The sequence below is a fragment of the Dendrobates tinctorius genome, unplaced genomic scaffold, assembly GCF_039654945.1.
Source record: "Dendrobates tinctorius isolate UK_male_01 unplaced genomic scaffold, ASM3965494v1 ptg000211l, whole genome shotgun sequence".
Lineage (NCBI taxonomy): Eukaryota > Metazoa > Chordata > Amphibia > Anura > Dendrobatidae > Dendrobates > Dendrobates tinctorius.
This window is the reverse complement of record NW_027361878.1, coordinates 912,401-931,772: the sequence shown is the minus strand read 5'-3', so window position 1 is coordinate 931,772 and position 19,372 is coordinate 912,401. Positions and strand designations below refer to the sequence as shown.

Sequence of the window (19,372 nt, the reverse complement as noted above, 5' to 3'; positions counted from 1 at the left end):
GGGATGGAGGATATGTATGATGGGTATATGGGCATGGGACGGATATTTATGATGGGTATATAGGCATGGGACTATGAGATGAAGGATGTGTGATGGGTATATGGGCACTGGACTATGGGATGGAGGATATGTATGACGGGTATATGGACACGGGACTATGGGATGGCGAATATGTATGACGGGTATATGGGCACTGGACTATGGGATGGAGGATATGTATGATGGGTATATGGGCACGGGACTATGGGATGGCGAATATGTATGACGGGTATATGGGCACTGGACTATGGGATGGAGGATATGTATGACGGGTATATGGGCACGGGACTATGGGATGGCGAATATGTATGACAGGTATATGGGCACGGGACTATGGGATGGCGAATATGTATGATAGGTATATGGGCACGGGACTATGGGATGGTGGATAACTATGGATTTGTTATAACTAACCACAGTTAGTTACTATGCCCGGGCAGCGCCGGGCTCTTCAGCTAGTATATATATCTCAAAGACAGTAGCCAATGTCAGTGCCCAACAACGAAACAAAGCACAAGTCTTCATAAGCTACAGGGAAACAGGGCCAAAATAAGAAGGTCCAGATTCAAGCAACATATAACCTGGACATCGCTTACAACTGTAACAGTGCATGGTCTGATCAAAGCCACAATGAGGTAAACTCACATGACAAATATTAAAAATGCAGAATTTTTTTTTTTTGGGGGGGTGGGGTTGGAGGAATAAAAAAAAAAAAAAGTTTATATAAAAATGTCCAAGTCATACTTGCCAAATCTTCTGGAGTGTCAATTGGCAGGTTTCCCAGAGAGACAACACTTTCAACTGTATCTACATCCTCAGGCCTGCCGCTTACTAGAGGTGAAGGGCTCTTACAAGACATCAGACTGATGCTTCACTTCACCTTGTCACTTGCGCAAGGCAGCGGAGAAAGGAGAATTTGTGTTTATCCCCCCCCCCTCCCTCTTTATTGGCACAAAGAGCAAAAAGGAAAATGATGAATTACTATACATCTCCTTCTCACCCCTCAATGTGGGTGGTCTTTGTTGTACCCTCTCATTCTCGGGGGGTCCTCTACCAGAGGCCTGGGAGTTGGAGGGTTCTGCGAAGGATCTTATTTGTTCCCAGCATTGCGCTTTTCTGGACAGAGAGCTCAGATGTTGTTCCTGGGATCTGTTGTAGCCATTCTTCCAACATAGGGATCACTGCTCCCATCATCACTGAAATCACTGTTGCCTTCACCTTCCACATCTTCTCCCAGTTCTCTTTTGAGGCCCTGGCATTTCTCCAGATTCTCATTCCTTCTTCTTGATGTTGCTGTCACTTGGCACTGTCACATCTATTATCATTGCTGTCTTCTGATTCTTCTCTACTATCACAATGTCTGGTTGGTTAACCAACACCTGCTCATCTGTCTGGATCTTGAAGTCCCACAGGATTTTAGCACTTTCATGTTCCACCACTTTCTCTGGGGTCTCCCACTTGGTAGGTAGTATATGGCAGTGGCAATGAATAAGAAAAAAAAAAAAAAAAAAAAAATAATAATAAATAATAATTCAGCTCACCCCCAAAATGCTGTTCCAATCCGGGAGGAGCACGGCATCCTTGTTGCCGCACAGCACTGAAGTTGATTAAGGAAAATATACCGTAAATAGAACCAGCTTAACACAACAGAAAAAAAATGCAAATTTTTTTATTGGAAATCCTTTAAAGAAAAAAAAATGAAAAAAAGTTGGGCATCTCAAACAAAGCAATAGAGAGGAGTGGTGTGTATAACAGATCAATCTAGTGTTTCAGGTAGCTTGAAACGCGAATGGATTGATATTTCCTATACACACCACCTCTCTATTGCTTTGCTGTCTGAGATGCCCAGCTTTTTCTTTCCACCACTTTAAAGGATTGCCAATATAAAAACAAAAAAAAAACAAAAAAACTGCATTTTTTAATTTTTCCGGTGTGTTGACCTGGTTCCATTTCGATTTTGCTTCATATAAAAAAAAAAAAAAAAACCCCAAGATCCAAAAATTGTCTGTGCATTACAGTCTGCATAGACTACAGGTTGGAAGGAAGAAGTCATCATAGTGGTCTGAGCCAGATGGAAAAGGAAAGCGTGATCAACTAAAAACATTGAAAGCAGGACAGAGGGGGACCGCTGGTTTCAAGTGAATGTGCGTCCGAGGACATATTTCAACTGAGTTTATTACCTCGTCGCAACAGGCCGCCGTCCTAGCAGAGGCCGACGTGTGCGCTCCCATTGCAGGCAGAGCATAACAGTGACGTCACCGGCATATGACGTCCCTGTCACGCAGCGCATGCGACAGGTGCTCGGTGGGCTGATGGACCTTCATCCCTTGCATCTTTCAGGCATTTACCTTCTATTGCTCCGTTCATGACCGCCATTGTTAGTATATACTATTGGTTAGTGCAGCACTTGCTTGATTATAGTGGTTAGGTCATGTTATGAAATTTACTTAGCCAAAGGAATGTTTGATGCAGAGGAGTGTGGTCCTTCTAGCCCTTTTTATTTTTTTTATGTGGTTATTGGAGTGTGTAGGTTCCCCCTCCCCCACCTCTGTACATATTACTTTATTAACTATGCAATATAAAAAGTATATATTTTCTATTGAACCATATGACTAATTGTTTGTTGTTTGGCATTTTAACGTGTGTGCGATTGTTCTATAAGAGAACGCCGCACGGTGCCAGGAGCACCGGCAGGTAAAAGGAATCTCTTCTCTCCCCTTTCGCTTCTCTTCTGTCACTGAGGATGCGGCATGATGCTGGAGCCAGGCCAATGGACATCGGGAGCACAGCCTTGGTCGTGCCCCCTGGTACCTCCCCTGGCCATTCCCCCCTGGGATCCCTTATGATAGGCGATCTAGAGTGCACAGCCAGAGCCAAGGGACTTAAAGAGAACCTGTCAGGTCCTCCATGGCCTGTAGTAGTCACTTGTGTATGCCTAAATTCCCTGCATAACATTTTTCTGTAAAAATGAGGTTTGGGGGGGGGGGGGTAAGTATTTATGTTGTCCCTGTTTCCTATGCTAATGAGGGCATTAGTTAACCCTCTTCCCATATTAAGACAGTTCAGAGGCGCACCACACATGATCAGAAGTTCAGAAGATGGGTTCCGGCAGGGCCGGTTCCTGGTGTTCTTGGGCCCCGGGAGAAAGTCTCAGTGGGCCTCCTTAACATATACCACAATTCATGATGCACAGATATATAGAGAGAAATATAGGTATAGTACAATGGCAAAGATTTCACTTCTTACATTACATGAGTGATATCTATTGTAAATTCTAAAATACCATACAACAGAGGGGATTCAGGTGATTAATGGCCCACAGGTTTTATGGTTTCAGTACCAGTAGCATGGACAGACATACCGCCAGTTCAACAGGTGCAACTGCACCGGGGCCCAGAGCGCCTCCAGGGGGTCCTTCAAGGCAGCTAATAATGAGGGCAATCTGGCCGGTCTCTTCGGGCCCGAGGCTCCGGGGGGCCCCTGGCTAGATTGGCCTCATGTGTAGCGGCGGGCAGGGAGCGATTCAAGCAGCTCTGCTGCCTGCAAGAGAAAATTGCAGGAGCGGAGCTGCAAGGATCCATCCTGCTCCAGTCCCTGCCCGCGCTTCCCGTCTCTGACACAGAGGAGCGCCGCTGAATGACGTCATCAGCAGCCACTGCTGTGTCAGAGCAAGGAAGCGCTGGCGATGCTGCGGACAGGTGAGAGGTGGTGCGCGTCTGTCTCCCTCTGTGTGTGCCCCCTCTGTGCGCACATGTGTCTGTTAGCCAGGCCCTGGAGGAGATGGGGGACATGAGGGAAGACCGTGATGGGGAGAGAAGGCCATGATGACTGGGGTGATGGAGAGAAGGCAGTGATGGGATTATGGGAGTGATGGGAGAAGGCAATGATGGAATAGGCAGTGATGGGAATGATAGGGAGAAGGGAGTAATGGGGCAGGCAATGATGGGGGTGATGGGTTGAGTGATGGGGTGATGGAGCAGGCAATGATGGGGGGTGATAGGGAGAATGCAATGATGGTGGTGGTGGAAAGGGCAATAAATGGGGGTGGTGGAGGAGGAAATGGAGGAGGTGGAATGGGCAATGATGGGAGTGGTGGGGGAGAAGAAAATGATGAGGTGGTGAAGAGGGCAATGATGGGGTGGGGAGAGGACAATAATGGGATGCGAGGGGAGGACTTATAATGGCCTAAGGAACAGGGGGAGGTGGAAGAAGACATTTTCGCTTATTATGTCTAACACAGTCCCTTCGTATATAGTGTACTCACTAATTCTGTATAACACCATCCTTAGTTACATAGTTTCCTCTTTTATTATGTATGACACTGTCCCTTATTACGCACCATCCTCTAGTTATATATGATGCCGTCCCTTATTATATAGCTTCCTCTGCTGTTTTGTATAGTGCTGTCTCTTGCATAGTGTATTCTTGTTAATTTTATTCACAGCGCCCTCTTTTATTACATAGTCTTTTTAGATATAAAATGACTGCTGATCCAGGAGCTGGTGACCAGACTACCAGTCCATCAGCTCCTCCATTAGAAAGGAAGCTTTCCCATGCTCCATCAGCCATCATTGCATTATACAGCTAACAAGACAGGACGTATGTAACAAAAAACAGGGCTCTATACAGTATAATTCAATATGTAAGGGATGGAACTGTACATAAGAGGGGGCACTGTGTAAGGGACAGCAATATACATAGACTCCTTTATTATATAATATATATATATATTTTTTTTTTTTTTTTTTTTTCCTCACACGTAGCTTTGACACCATAAAAGGAGGGGGGCCCAGACACTTTTCTTGCACAGGGGCCCCCAAGCTGTCAGTGTCCGCCCCTGACCAGTAGTATTAGAGGTAAACAGGATATTGATAAATGTTACCTGCCAGTAGAAACTGTCCTCAGAAAATTGACTTTTTAATGGGTACACCTCTCCTACATTACTCCTCCATGCAGTAGGAGGTCCAAATAAAAATTACATAAAAAAAGCGAGATTTTTCTCAAAGCTGTTACTAATTAACTGTAGAGTAAAAAAATTTGAACGCAATCCCATGATACACAGACGGTATTCGAATGCCAGTAGTTACTTTCACATACACGTTCACTTGAAATGGATGAGTTTAATCCATAAACTGGATCGAAAGAAACATCTGAAAAGCTACAATTCGTCTAGAAAAAATTATATATATATATATATATATATATATATATATATACACACACATACATATATATACATATATATACACACACACACACACACACACGTCTTTGAAGGCTTTTGGGGGGGGGGGGGGTTGTGGTTAGGAAAAGCAAATAGATGTCTAGTCATTAAGGAGTTAATGTAGATAGGTGTAAAATGCTCCTAAACCACAGTAATTGTATTGCTGCATATGCATTAAATGAGAGTATACTCTGGACTACAGAACAGGAGAAGGACTTGGTATTCTAGTCTAGCCAGGAGTAAACCAAGCAGCAGTGCTCAATGTCAGCCAGCAACTGCAAAAGCAAGTAAGATTTTAGGCTGTTCTCAATGTAATATTACCCCTCTACAAATTCCTTGAGAGACCATTTCGGAATATGAATCAGTTTGGGGCTTCACAGAAGGATAGAAGAAAGCTGCAGAATCCCACGTTCTCAAACGGGACAATAAAATGGAGAAACTTCCAACAAACATTAATGCTAAATGTGATGGTGGAACAAACTACCGGTATGCCTAAAAATGCACCCATAAGAACACATCACACATACCTCCTTCTCAGGGCCGCCAATACACGTATGAATTTTGCTCACAGTATTCCCTTCACACAATATCAGAGTTTGTTAATGCCTGATGAAACTTGATCCTTGGCAGATGGCCTCAGCGCTCAGCTATGTAAACCATCCCTGGCAACAGCTTATCTGTTCCACATCACGGTTTTGTTTTTTTTCCTTCGCCTCAGCAAGCTACACAGTGCTGCTCTCATTTTAGTACTGTAATGTAACTCCTGCATACAAAGAATTCCACTATGTTTACAGGGAGAAAAATCTTAAAGACCAAGTTCACACAGGACTCTCGAGATGGGCAAGTAGCATCGTGGCTCGGGTCTCCTCAAGCATGCTCGGGTGATGTCCGAGTATTTTGGCGTGCTCGGAGGTTTAGTTTTCGTCCTCTCAGCTGTATGATTTGCGACTTGTAGACAGGCTGAACACGTGTGGGAATTCCCTAACAAACAGGCATTCCTCACATGTATTCAGGCTGTCTAGCAGTTGCAAATCATGCAGCTGAGGGGATGAAAACTAAATCTCCAAGCATGCCAAAATACTCGGAGACCACCCGAGTAACGAGTATACTTTCTCATCACTAGACTAGTAGTCTACCCACACAGCGAGATGCAGGATTAGGCCACCTTCATAATGGGATATTTAGGGCATACTTCAAGGAGGTGGCCGCTATAGTTCCCGCAAGGCACGGGGCTCTCAATTTCAGGGGAATCCACATCCTTCAGGCACAGATACCATTGAATAGAGTAGTGGATCAGGGAGCAAATGTTTCCCTGGTCCATTATTCCACCTACGATTATAAGACTTGACACTGCAGGCATGACGACATTACTACATCGCGCCAGCAGTGTGGAGCCCCAGTCCTCACATAGTACTGACCCGAGCAGAACTCTAAAGAAATTAAGGTAGGCAAGTAGTGTTTATTGTTAAATGTCAATACTTGGAAGGTGGGCATTATACCATATACCATGGATGAACACAGAACTTAAGCACATGCTAAAAAGGAAGAAAAAAATGTTTATAAAATGGAAAGAGGGAGGCATATCTAAAGAAGAATATAATGCTGTCTGCAGAACCTGCAGGGCACAAATCAGATTATCTAAAGCTGAAAATGAATTGAGGCTTGCAAGAGATGTCAAAAGCAATAATAAAGGATTTTGGGGATATGTCAAAAGTAAAAGAAAAGTCAAAGATGCTATAGGATTTTTACAGGATGAAAATGATGAAATGGTAAGACAGGATGTTGAGAAGGCTGAACTTTTAAATTCCTATTTTGCATCTGTTTTCTCTCAGAAAGGAAATGTAACATCAACTGTTATACACTGTCCTATTAAGGGAATAGAAGAATCCAGGATATCTATAAACAGAAAGATAGTGAGGAAACACTTAGCTAGCCTAAATGAATTCAAGTCTCCAGGTCCAGATGAATTACACCCCAGAGTACTGAAGGAGATAGCAGAAGAAATTTTTGAACCCCTCTCTATAATCTTTGAAAATTCTTGGAGAACAGGAGAAGTGCCAGAAGACTGGAGAAGAGCAAATGTTGTTCCTATCTTCAAAAAGGGGAAGAAGGTGGACCCAGGTAACTATAGGCCAGTGAGTCTGACTTCTATACCAGGAAAGATCTTTGAACAAATTATTAAACAACATGTATGTCAATACCTGGATAAGAATGAAGTGATTAAACAGAGTCAGCATGGGTTTGTAACTAATAAGTCATGTCAGACTAACTTAATTTCCTTCTATGACGGTATCACTGATTGGGTGGATCAAGGAAATGCTGTAGATATAGTATATCTTGACTTCAGCAAAGCATTTGACAAAGTCTCTCATACAATCCTTATTGAAAAAATGATTAAGTATGGAATGGACAAGGCAACTGTTAGGTGGATTCATAACTGGCTTAGTGATCGTACCCAAAGAGTGGTCGTAAATGGCTGCACATCCAGTTGGAAGAATGTCTCAAGTGGGGTACCACAGGGCTCTGTCCTGGGCCCTGTATTGTTCAACATCTTTATCAACGATTTAGATGAAGGAATTGAGGGTAAACTGATTAAATTTGCTGATGACACAAAGCTAGGAGGGATAGCTAATACTAGAGAAGAGAGAGAGAGGATTCAAAAAGATTTAAATAAACTGGAGAAGTGGGCAGCAACTAACAGAATGGTTTTTAACAGGGAGAAATGCAAAGTACTACATCTGGGCAATAAAAATGGAAAAAACATATATAGAATGGGAGGAATAGGGCTAAGTGACAGCACATGTGAAAAAGACTTGGGTATACTAATAGATCACAGACTGAATATGAGTCAACAGTGTGATGCAGCAGCAAAAAAGGCAAATGCAATTCTAGGATGTATTAACAGAAGCATACAGTCTAGATCACGTGAAGTCATTATTTCCCTCTACTCCTCTTTGGTCAGACCTCATCTGGAATATTGTGTCCAGTTTTGGGCACCACATTTTAAAAAAGACATCAACAAACTGGAGCAAGTTCAGAAAAGAGCGACCAGAATGGTGACCGGTCTGCAAACCCTGTCTTATGAGGAAAGGTTGCAGGATTTGGGAATGTTTAGTTTGCAAAAGAGAAGACTGAGAGGAGACTTAATAGCTGTCTACAAATATCTAAAGGGCTGTCACATTGTAGAAGGATCAACTTTATTCTCATTTGCACAAGGAAAGACTAGAAGCAATGGGATGAAACTGAATGGGAGGAGACACAGATTAGATATTAGAAAAAACTTTTTGACAGTTAGAGTGATCAATGAGTGGAACAGGCTGCCACGAGAAGTGGTGAGTTCTCCTTCAATGGAAGTCTTCAAACAGAGGCTGGACAGACATCTGACTGGGATGATTTAGCGAATCCTGCTTTGAGCAGGGGGTTGGACCAGATGGCCCAGGAGGTCCCTTCCAACTCTACGATTCTATGATTCTATGATTCTATGATTCATATAGGGGGTAGGCACTTTATAATAATACAACAAAATCCTCCTAGTGCAGCGGTCCTCAACCTGTAGCTCAGGAGCCACATGTGGCTCGCGGTCCCATGAATTGTGGCTCGTGACTGTCAGCTTGGTGCATTGGGTCCAGGTCTAGCTAACAGGTACATCTCAAAATGGTGATTTTTATGAGTAGCCCTGCACAGAAGAGCAGATCTGGATGCACATATACTGGTCTTAAGGGTTTAGAGATGTTTTAGGTATGGTACGCTGGAGGATGGTGCTACCTGTTAGAGGAGGTGCTCAAAGCTAGATTTGACAGTGTGTTGGGAGTCCTTGATGGGAGAACACTGAATTGGGGTATTGTGGGAACCCCTTGATCCCAGTGTACTTCTGTGGAAAAGCTTTGATCATTATACCTGTAATGGGGGGCTTTGGTTGACACTACTTTGAAGGGGATGGGAGTTAGATGTGGCTTGCGACCCTCAGTGCTGAATGTGCCTCTCAAGGTCAGAAAGGTTGGGGTCCACTGTCCTAGTGTGTTTGGGTACTGTGGAGTGTTAATCATTGATGAAGGTACTATGGAATAATCATGCTACAGTTGAAACCAGAAGTTTACATACACAATATTAACCCCTTTACCCCCCAAGGGTGGTTTGCACGTTCATGACCGAGCCAATTTTTACAATTCTGACCACTGTCCCTTTATGAGGTAATAACTTTGGAACGCTTCCATAGATCCTGGTGATTCTGACACTGTTTTCGCATGACATATTGTACTTCATGTTAGTGGTAAAATTTTCATATAACTTGCATTTGTGTGAAGAAAAAAAAAAAAAAACACCACAGAAGTTTGGCAAAAATTTTCACAATTTTCCAACTTTGAATTTTTATGCCCTTAAATCAGAGATATGGCACACAAACATTTCACATATGTTTACTTTACATTAGCACAATTTAGGAACCAAAACATTTTTTATTAGGAAGTTATAAGGGTTAAAAGTCAACCAGCGATTTCTCATTTTTTACAACACCATTTTATTTTTACGGACCACATCACATTTGAAGTCACTTTGAGGGGATCTATATGATAGAAAATACCCAAAAGTGACACTATTCAAAAAACTACACCCCTCAAGGTGCTCAAAACCACATTCAAGAAGTTTAACAACCCTTCAGGTGCTTCACAGTAATTTTTTGTTTAAAAAAAAAAAAAAAGTGAACATTTAACTTTTTTTCCACAATAAAAACACCACTTCAGGTCCAGTTTTTTTTTTATTTTACCAAGGGTAACAGGAGAAATTGGACTGCAAAAGTTATTGTGCAATTTGTCCTGAGTACGCCGATACCTGATATGTGGGGGCAACCACTGTTTCGGCGCATGACAGAGCTCAGAAGGGAAGGAGCGCTGTTTGACTTTCAATGCAAGATTGACTGGAATTCAGATCGGACGCCATGTCACGTTTGGAGAGCTCCTAATGTGCCTAAACAGTGGAAACCCCCCATAAGTGACCCCATTTTGGAAACTAGACCCCTAAGGAACTTATATAGATATGTGGTGAGCACTTTGAACCCCCAAGGGCTTCACAGAAGCTTATAATGCCCGGACGTGGAAAAAAAAAAAAAAAAAAAAAAAAAAAAAATCATTTTTTCCACAAACATGATCATTTCAATTTTTTTATTTTCCCCAAGGGTAAGAGGAGAAATTGGACCCCAAAAGTTGTTGTCCAATTTGTCCCGAGTACGCTGACATCCCATATGTGGGAGAAGACCACTGGATGGGCACACGTCATTGCTCGGAAGGGAAGTAGTGACGTTTTGGAATGCAGACTTTGATGGAATGGTCTGCGGGTGTCATGTTGCCTTTGGAGAACGCCCCTGATGTGCCAAAACTGTGGAAACCCCCCACAAGTGACCCTGTTTTAGAAACTAGACCCCCAAGGTACTTATCTAGATGTGTAGTGAGCACTTTGAACCCCCAAGTGCTTCACAGAAGTTTATAACAGAGCCATAAAAATATCATTTTTTTTTCCCCACAAAAATGATTTTCCCCCCTTTTTTTTTCTTCTTTATTTTCCCCAAGGGTAACAGGAGAAATTGGACCCCAAAAGTTGTCCAATTTGTCCTGAGTTGGCAGATACTCCATATGTGGGGGTAAAACACTGTTTGGGCGCATGGTAGAGCTTGGAAGGGAGTACTGTTTGACCTTTTTTCAATGCAGAATTGGCTGGAATTGAGATCAGACACCATGTTGCGTTTGGAGAGCACCTGACATGCCTAAACAGTGGAACCCCCCCCCCTCCAATTCTAACTCCGACCCTAATCTCAGTCCTAACCCTAGCCTTAATGGTGAAATAAAAGGAGAGATACAGGGCGCATCCACTGTGTGAAATCCGTATAAAACAATTAAAATTGTGGAACAGTAAGGAAGGTGCTCACCTATTGGGGTTGTGAGGAAGTCACAACACCCATGAACGCTTAAGAAGCAGCAGCAAGTCTGCACAGGGTCCTAGGACAGAATTGCAGAAATGACGTGGAAGTGCAATAAGGACTGCGCTTGCTTCTGGTAGATTAAAGGGTTCTTTATTCAGCCAACGCGTTTCCTGAGCCTGCTGGCTCACTTCATCAGGGCAGATTACATTGAAAGACAGTGAAACATACTTATAGAGAAAAAAGGCGCCAATACAGGGTCAAACAGAATCAGCAAAGGTCAAAAAAAAAAAACCAAACAATGAAACTTTATTACAAGCATAAAAAAACACAACAGTAAGAGTATATATAGAAAAGAAAAAATAAATAAAAATATGTAAAAGTACAAAAAATTAAAATATAAAACAGAGTGCTATGGATCACGGGATTAAAACATGGCTATAGTTAAAAAAGGTGAGTCCTCAAGGGGTATTAGAACCTGGCTCATAAAATGCAAATGGAAGGTATTAGTCCACTAGACCATTAAGCTTGACTGTGGTGGTGTGAAGAATAAATTGAGGGGTTGTTTGTCACTTTATTTAGAAAAAAAAAAAAAAAAGAAAAAAAAAACACACAATATAAGCAAAGGTCAAAAATGGTAAAGAATAAAAACAATGAAATTTAATCACAAACATAGAAAACACAACAATAAGAGTCTATATAGAAAAGAAAAAATAAAATTATGTAAAAGTACAAAAAAATATGAAACAGAGTGCTAAGGATCACGAGGTTGAAACATGGCTATAGTTAAAAAAGGTGAGTCCTCAAGGGGTATTAGAACCTGGCTCATGAAGTGCAAGTGCAGACTATAAAGTGCAAATATAAGGTATTAGTCCACTAGACCATTAAGCTTGACTGTGGTGGTGTTAAGAATAAATCTTTTCCACCTCTTCTATCAAATAAAAGCATCATTGATAATATTGAGACCATAGGGACCAATTGTCTTTAATTTATAAATCCAATAGACCTCTTTTCTATTCAGTGCTTGGGTTCTATTGGAAACGTGTTCAGGGATGTGTTCTATAGGAAAAATGATAGCTTTAGAAAAATCTCTTTGGTGAAATAAATCAAAGTGACGTGACAAACCGTGTTTTTGGTACCCAGTTTTAGTGTTGTGTCTATGAGAATTCATTCTACAGTGAAGGGGTTGTGTGGTTCTGCCAACATACAATTTAGGACAAGGACAAAGGATGACATAGATGACAAAGGAAGACACACAGGACAGGTGGTTAGTGATGGTGAATTTTTCTGAGGTGAATGGATGTGAAAAGATGAATGTATTATGAGCAATATTACTGCATAGGCTGCACCTGGGTTTCAGGCATCTGAAAATGCCTGGTGTCAAGCCATTTTTTCATCTCTTTATGTTGGGAGTTATAAGTAGTGATGAAGTTGGCCTGATAGTTACAGTATGTGCATCCTTTTCTTTAGATCTCTCACTTAAGAGTTTGCTGATTAAAATTTTTAAAAACATTATTAAAAGTAGAATGAACCAACTGGGAGGGGTATTTTTGAGCAAGGAATCATAAAGAGATAAAAAATATGTTAGGTGACCTCTGGTATATTATCAAAAAAGATCCAATACTCAATAAAGTTCTGCCTGATAGACCTACTGTCACTTTTAGGAAGGCCAGATCAGTAAAAAACCATCTGGCCCCTAGCAGATTGACCCAGTGTACTCCTGATAACTGCACTGGCTTGACACAAGGCATTTTCAGATGCCTGAAACCCAGGTGCAGCCTATGCAGTAATATTGCTCATAATACATTCATCTTTTCACATCCATTCACCTCAGAAAAATTCACCATCACTAACCACCTGTCCTGTGTGTCTTCCTTTGTCATCTATGTCATTCTTTGTCCTTGTCCTAAATTGTATGTTGGCAGAACCACACAACCCCTTCACTGTAGAATGAATTCTCATAGACACAACACTAAAACTGGGTACCAAAAACACGGTTTGTCACGTCACTTTGATTTATTTCACCAAAGAGATTTTTCTAAAGCTATCATTTTTCCTATAGAACACATCCCTGAACACGTTTCCAATAGAACCCAAGCACTGAATAGAAAAGAGGTCTATTGGATTTATAAATTAAAGACAATTGGTCCCTATGGTCTCAATATTATCAATGATGCTTTTATTTGATAGAAGAGGGGGAAAAGATTTATTCTTCACACCACCACAGTCAAGGTTAATGGTCTAGTGGACTAATACCTTACATTTGCACTTCATAGTCTGCACTTGCACTTCATGAGCCAGGTTCTAATACCCCTTGAGGACTCACCTTTTTTAACTATAGCCATGTTTCAACCTCGTGATCCTTAGCACTCTGTTTCATATTTTTTTGTACTTTTACATAATTTTATTTTTTTTCTATATAGACTCTTATTGTTGTGTTTTCTATGTTTGTGATTAAATTTCATTGTTTTTATTCTTTACCATTTTTGACCTTTGCTTATATATTTTTTTTTTTTTTGCTCTCTAAATAAAGTGACAAACAACCCCTCAATTTATTCTTCACACCACCACAGTCAAGCTTAATGGTCTAGTGGACTAATACCTTCCATTTGCATTTTATGAGCCAGGTTCTAATACCCCTTGAGGACTCACCTTTTTTTAACTATAGCCATGTTTTAATCCCGTGATCCATAGCACTCTGTTTTATATTTTAATTTTTTGTACTTTTACATATTTTTATTTATTTTTTCTTTTCTATATATACTCTTATTGTTGTGTTTTTTATGCTTGTAATAAAGTTTCATTGTTTGGTTTTTTTTTTTTGACCTTTGCTGATTCTGTTTGACCCTGTATTGGCGCCTTTTTTCTCTATAAGTATGTTTCACTGTCTTCCAATGTAATCTGCCCTGATGAAGTGAGCCAGCAGGCTCAGGAAATGCGTTGGCTGAATAAAGAACCCTTTACTCTACCAGAAGCAAGCGCAGTCCTTATTGCACTTCCACGTCATTTCTTAATGGTGAAATAGAAATACGTTTTTTTTTTTTAAATATTTTTCCCCCAACTAAGGGGGTGATAGGGGGCGGGTTTTTATGATTGGCTGCTGTCGCACGCCAAGAGACGCTTTTTATTGTAAAAATAGTTTTTGCATCACCACATTTTCAGAGCTATAATTTTTCCGTATTTTCACCCACTGAGTCATGTAAGGTCTTTTTTGCGGGACGAGTGTCATGATCCATGCTGGATCATGACTGAAAAAAAGCACAGGTAAGTTTTTTTTCTTAAGCTGTGCTTAAGTTTGGGTTTTTGCCCCCGGTGGTGGCGAGTGTCATTGCATGTGATTATCACCAACAGGTGTGATTGCTCTGGCTCTGCTATAAAAGAGTCTCAGGTGTTGCAATCAGTGTTGGAGAGAGTGTTCATTTCAACCATCCTTGGTGGAGGAAGGAGCTGGAGAGCGTTCCTTGCAGGACTGTCTGAGCGCTGGTGTGGAAGGAGTCAAAGGGGGTTTCCTGACAACTCTGAAAGTTTGGTGGCAGCCATTCAGGAGGAAAGCTGCATTCTGGTGGTGGACTCTGTTGCTAGGAGCAAGAGCAACAGAGTAAAGCTAAGTGGTGTGTCCCTGTTTGTGTTTTTCCTTAGTGTGTATTAGTACAGCGGTGGGGCCAGTGCCTGCGCCACCCAGTTCCCTAGTAAGGGATAGGTGTAGGGTATGCTAGGGCGATAGGTTCCTGATCGGCGCCCGGTGCGAAACCGGCATAGGGAACATTAGGAGTGTTAGGGACACTGACTCAGGGGAGTGCAGGAGGTCTCCGCGTCCCCGTTCCCTATCGCAGGGCCCACCATTGTAACAGTTTCCCCTTTCCCCGTGTCTTGTTGTATTAGTTACCGGCCTGTGGGTCGCGTCACACAGGACGGGTCACGTGACAATGAGTTGACGTTTTTATTGGTACTATTTTCGGGCACGTGACATTTTGGATCGCTTTTTGGGACGCAGAATGAACAAAAACCAGTATTTCATGAATTTCTTTTGGGAGGTGCGTTTACACTGGTCTGCGTCCGGTAAAATTGAAAAAGCAGCTTTATTCTTCGGGTCAGTACGATTACAGCGCTCTCATTTATGTCTTATGTTTTAGCGCTTTTCTACAATAAAAACAATTTTATACAAAAAAAAATTATTTTTGCATCGCTTTATTCTGCGAGCTATAACTTTTTTAGCTGATGACTGTAGCGGCTTTTTTTTTGCGAGACAAGATGACGTTTTCAGCGGTACCAAGGTTATTTATGTCTTTTTGATCGCGCGTTATTGCACTTTGTTCGATGGCATGATGAAAAAAAAGCAAAAAAATGCTTTATTTTTTAAGGGGTTAACTAGTGGGACAGTTGTATAGGGCGGGTCGTTACGGACACGGCGATACTAAATATATGTACTTGTTTCTTTATTTAAAAAAAAAAAAAAATGAATTAGGGAATTTTTTTTAATTTAGCGATTTTTTTTTTTTTTTTTTTAATAATTTTTACACTTTAACTTTATTACTTTGTCCCGGGGGTTTGAGAGTTGCCCCCGAAGGCCCCGTGGCCATATTGGATCCGGGGGCCTGCAGGGAAGGAGGCCCCCGCAGCAGCGGTGCACATCGCGCTGCTCCGGGGATCTCAGGGAAGCACGGAGGGAGCCCCCCTCCCTGCCAATGCTTCCCTGATCCTCCAGTACACTGCGATCATGTTTGACATAATCACAGCTGGCACCCGGCACTATCAGCTGACACCCGGCCGCGACCAGTGGCGCTTCCCCTGGGGGCGCCGCTGATAGCGAAGACGTACTATCCCATCCCCGGTCATAGGGGCCCAGGTACTGTGGACGGGATAGCAAGTCACATGTTTTTAGATAAATATTTTTTTGGCAACATCTGAGTTGATTAGAAAAACACACCTGTGGATGTATTTTAATATAGAATCATGTAAACGTCTAAATAAAATCAGCCAAGATATCAGGAAGAGAATTGCTGACTTGCACAAGTGTGGCTCGTCCTTGGTTACAACTGCAAAATACATGAAAGTGCCTCTTTCATCTGCACAAATAAATGCAAGTATAAACAAGATGGGAATGTCCAGCCATCACATCGCTCAAGAAGGGACGGGTTCTGTGTCCCAGAGATGAACGTGCTTTGGTCCAACATGTGCATATCAATCCAAGGACAAAAGCAAAAGACCTTGTGAAGATGGCGGAAGCTGGTAAGATTGTGTCAATATCCACAGTGAGACAAGTACTGTATCAACATCGGCTGAAAGGCCACTCTGCCAGGAAGAAGCCATTACTCCAAAAGAAACAAAGCCAGATTAATGTTTGCAAATGCACACAGGAACAAAGCCCTACATTTTTGGAGACATCTCCTGTGGTCTGATGAAACTAAAATTGAACTTTAAGCATAATGACTATTGTTACGTTTGGAGGAAAAAGGGAAAAGCTTGGAAGCCTAGTCACTCAGATGAAGGGCAATGATGCCAAGTATTAATGAAGTGTATGTAAACTTTTGACTTTTCAGAAAGTAATAAAAAAAAAATGCATCAAATCTCCCTCATCTTGGAAGTCTTTTTCTGGTCAAAGCTGAATAAACTTTCCTCCAATACTGCGTCTCCTGGAGATAATGAAGAACCTCTCTTATGTCCAGAGTGTGGAATTCCTCTTCTTGTTTGTTAGATTCTGGCAGAAGGAGGGTAGAATTATCTCCCGAGATCTGCGAAACTCTGAGACTACCTTAGGCAGAAACAACGGGTCGAGATGAAGTACAAGTCAGTCTTCCAGTATTCTTAAGTATGGTTCATTTTATGGAGAGAGTCTGTTCACCCACCTGTCTGGCTGTAGTGGTTGCTAATAAGAAAGCGGTTTTCCAAGACAGTCTATTTTTATTGAAAGGGCTCAAATGGTGCAGTGTCAGCCCCTTAAGGACGATATTTAAAAAAAGTCCCAGGAGAGGTCTAGATTGATCGTTCTGGGATGCAGGCAGGAGGCTGCTGTCATGAATCTTGCCACCCAACGATGTTCAGCCAGGCTCTGGTCAAAATAGGACATTAGTGCTGCCACCTTAACCTTGAGGGTACTGTGTTTCAGACCCGTTGCAAGTCCTTCTTGCAGAAAGTCAAGGATCTGAGCGATGTTTGATTACCGAGGATTTAGATGTTCAGACACCGCGATATGAGTCTTCAAGGTTGTGGGATAGATATAGCATTCGTTATTGGTTTCCTACTTTTCTGAAGGATCTTAATGACCCTGTCTGAGAGGCCCTGGCTTTTATAATTTAGAATTCAGAAGCCACATTGCTAGGTATATGAATCACCCCCCCAGGGCTGTGGTGTTACTCTGTACCGGGCCGGTGTCTCAAAAGAGATGTGTCACGGTGGCAGTGACCCGGTCCGTGGCCCTGGGCATCCATGTAAGATAGGTGGAATGAATAAAAGTTTATAGGCAGATAATTCGTGACGCCACCTGTGGTACTCTGCAATGAAGGTGTTAAACCAACGCTGCAGTGCAGATCCTCTGGGACAGATGGTATGAGGCAGCAAAGATTGAATAGCTCTCCACAGGTAGAGCTGTATCCCCAGGGCAGTAGTAATGGATGTTGAGGTAGATGATGTAGTGTTAGGCACAGAGATGTAGTAGTGCTGAGTAGGAAGAAGGCAATTCTTTTACACACGTTTCTGGTGCAGACAGGTGCCCGCTTCAGTGCCACAGTCTCTGGATTAGGGACTCAGCCAACTCCCAGGCAGATGGAATTAACCCCTCCAGCACTCCCTTTCGTCTGCCTGTTCTGAATGTCTCCTTTCTAGCGTTTATCTGAAGTACTTGCGGTGCTGAGCTCCACAAGTTCCTCCTTGCTGATGTTCCTTATAACTCCACTCGTATGACACGTGGCTGTAGCGTGCTTCGGGGACTCCATACAATCATGTCCCGGCTCACACACGTTGCCAATGTGTCTTAGGTGGGAATAAAGTGGTCACAGCTTCTATTCCTCCAGTTTCTGCTGCAGGATTATTAGTATCACAAACAGCCTCGGATACCGGCGTCCGACCTTGGCGCATTGAACTTAGGAAAGGGCTCTGCACTAGCCCTAATTCCCAGTCTGTCTCCTCCTCACGTGCCATTCTTATCCATCTTCCTTCTGAACAACTGATTTTTCTCTCTCTTTCCATGTCAACAGCTCCAGCTCACAGGAGACTGCTGCAAGCACGTCCTCAGTCAGTCCCCAGCCAGGGATTCTCACTGACGAGAGATTCTCTCAGATCCCCCCCTGCAGAGAACTTCTGTCTTCCTCCCCCTCTGAGGGGATTCTCCCTCCTTCCCCTCCAAGAGGATTCTGCTCCAACTTCCTGTCAGCTTTCCCCCTCTAGTATTTCTAAGCTCCACCCAACACCCTTCATGAACCAAAGCAGCTGCCATAAAGGGTGCTCTGCTGTTCTAAGGTGTCTGTGCTAGATGTAGGTGCTGGAGTCTGGTCAGGTGTTACCATCTTACCTTGGGAGTGGGATACTACACCTCAGGAGGAGGTGAAGTACCTCTGTGGCGACAACCTTCAGGGGCGCCACATATAAACTCTCAAGGTCTGGATGGTAGATTGGCTCCTGGTGAAGGAGGTCTCCGATTGGTGGAAGGATCAAGTGACCAGCCACACTCAGGTTGCTTAAGGTGCTAAACCACCTGCTTTTCAGCAAGATTGGTGTCATCAGTATTACCTTGGTCCACTCTTATTTTCTGCTGAGTTCTTGGCAGAATTGGGACTGGAGGGAAGGCGTATGCCTAGGCAGCCATCATCTGTCTTGAAAGAGAAGTACTGGGTAACCTTTGTGTGGCGCACCAGAGGCTCAGTCACCACAGAGGTACTGCACCTCTTCCTGAGGTGTGGTGTCCCACCATCCAGGTAAGTTGGGGGCTCCTGACCATGCTCCAACACCTGCATCCCACACAACACGATAGTTCAGCAAAGCCACATTGCGGCTCCCTGCTTGGAGCACGAAACGTGCTGGGAGGCGGGTGGAGTTTAGAATACATGAGAGCGGATTACAGGTCAGTCTCGAGAGGAAGTCACTCAGAGAGGAGTGAGGGAAGATGATCCCTGGGAGAGGGATAGAGGAAGGAGGTGCTGCAGCAGATCTCAGTGACCTGGGTCTGCTGGCACGGGAAAGGAAAGAAGGAGAAAGACATTGAACTG

General features: G+C 42.8%; 1 protein-coding gene across 3 annotated transcripts in view; it reads right to left on the bottom strand.

Annotated features, from left to right (window-relative positions):
- Positions 1-19,372, bottom strand: part of LOC141058191 (dispanin subfamily A member 2b-like) — a 66,363-nt gene that overhangs the window by 7,607 nt on the left and 39,384 nt on the right. The window contains exon 1 of one of the 3 annotated variants that reach the window (XM_073554342.1): positions 5,791-5,890. The exons of the other annotated variants lie outside the window; for them this stretch is intronic. The gene's annotated coding sequence lies outside the window, so the exon portion shown is untranslated. Of the gene's footprint in view, positions 1-5,790; positions 5,891-19,372 lie in introns of those variants that run through there. 3 annotated transcript variants of the gene reach the window in all.